This window comes from Fragaria vesca, linkage group LG6, assembly GCF_000184155.1.
Source record: "Fragaria vesca subsp. vesca linkage group LG6, FraVesHawaii_1.0, whole genome shotgun sequence".
Classification (NCBI taxonomy): Eukaryota; Viridiplantae; Streptophyta; class Magnoliopsida; order Rosales; family Rosaceae; genus Fragaria; species Fragaria vesca.
The window spans coordinates 14,911,569-14,913,122 of NC_020496.1; the positions used below are offsets into that span (position 1 = coordinate 14,911,569).

At 39.8% G+C, this 1,554-nt stretch overlaps 1 non-coding gene across 1 annotated transcript; it reads left to right on the forward strand.

Moving 5' to 3' along the window:
• The first annotated feature begins 508 nt into the window (after positions 1–508).
• On the forward strand, positions 509–579 carry TRNAG-GCC. Its single transcript has one exon. It is a non-coding gene; the product is annotated as a tRNA-Gly (tRNA).
• Positions 580–1,554: the final 975 nt, after the last annotated feature.

Genomic DNA, 1,554 nt, shown 5'->3' on the forward strand with positions numbered 1-1,554 from the left:
TGAATCACTTAAATGGAGCGTTATGCGATCTCCTAATCACAATAGGAAAAGATTTCTCATGATGTACAAATGTCTTATTAGACCGCTATTTAGGATATGAAACAATCATGTAGTTTAATGAGTCAAGTTCCCTTGAACGGAGGGGAATATTACTATTCCTATCAGGCACCAAGTAATCTATATGAGCTCTATCCATTTTAACAGAAAATACTACTCAAGAAACAAGTGCTCGCTCATTCTTTTGCTTTTGTGATCGAACAAGTTTTTGAGTTTCTCATTGAAAAGTTTTGCAATACTCAAGTAGTCAAGTTTTCATCAGAATTTTCATAACAATGACATTCATCTGAGTAGATCAGATGAGAGGACTGATAGAAGTTTACTAATCAAAAAAATAAAAGTACACGAGTATCATCACCCCATTGGGCCAATCACTGTGAGCCTGCTGTGCTGTTAGTAGGAGAGTTTATGCTTATAAAATATTAAATCTTGTGGCTTCCACTAGCATCTTGCACCAGTGGTCTAGTAGTAGAATAGTACCCTGCCACGGTACAGACCCGGGTTCGATTCCCGGCTGGTGCAGTTTTTAGGTTTTGCAACAACCCACATTTGTAGACAATTATGAGACTCCACACAACAATTGAAAAGCAAACATAATTTCCTTTTTGAATAAGATTATATGAATTGCTAACCCTCGTCAACTTAAACATAGGAGAATGCCCACTAGCCCTAATTTAAGAATTTTATTCCTACTAACAAAATCAAATTTTAAAATTTCCAAGAGCCAACTTAAACAGCAGAAAGACAAATATACCCTTAATGAATTAAATAAACTACAATAGACCAGAGCAGAAATACAATTATACCTTTAATAAATTAAATAAACTACAATATATAGACCATTATAAGAGTCTATTATAAAATAAATTTTTTATGACCGGATTTCCACGACCAATGACATTGACCGGACTCTGGCAACCTTTGACCGAGCTCCGGGCACCATTGACCGGACTCCGGGAGCCGATGACGGGACTCCGAGGACCGTTGACCGTGCTCTTGGGATCGTTGACGTGACTCCGGAGGCCGTTGTGCTTTAGTCACTTATAACATATCCCTATTTGGGGCAATATGCCCACCTACTGGGGTCAGTAGGACCTCCTACTAGGGGCAATAGGACCATCTAGTGGGGCAGTAGGACCTCCTACTGGGGCAGTATGACCCTTGAACTTAACCGTGTGCTTCAGTCACTTATAACAGGGCCCTATTGGGGCAATATGACCACCTATTGGGGGCAGTAGGACCTCCTATTAGGGGCAGTGTGACCTTTGAACTTAACTGTGTGCTTCAGTCACTTATAATAGGTCTCTATTGGGGTCAGTAGGACCTCCTACTAGGGGCAGTATGACACTTGAACTTAACTGTGTGCTTCAATCACTTATAACAGGTCCCTATTAGGGGCAGTATGACCATCTATTGGAGTCAGTAGAAACATTTCCTATTAGGAAAAAATCTAAAATTAAAGAAGTTGGAGACAAACAAGAACTAGAATCAAGCCAA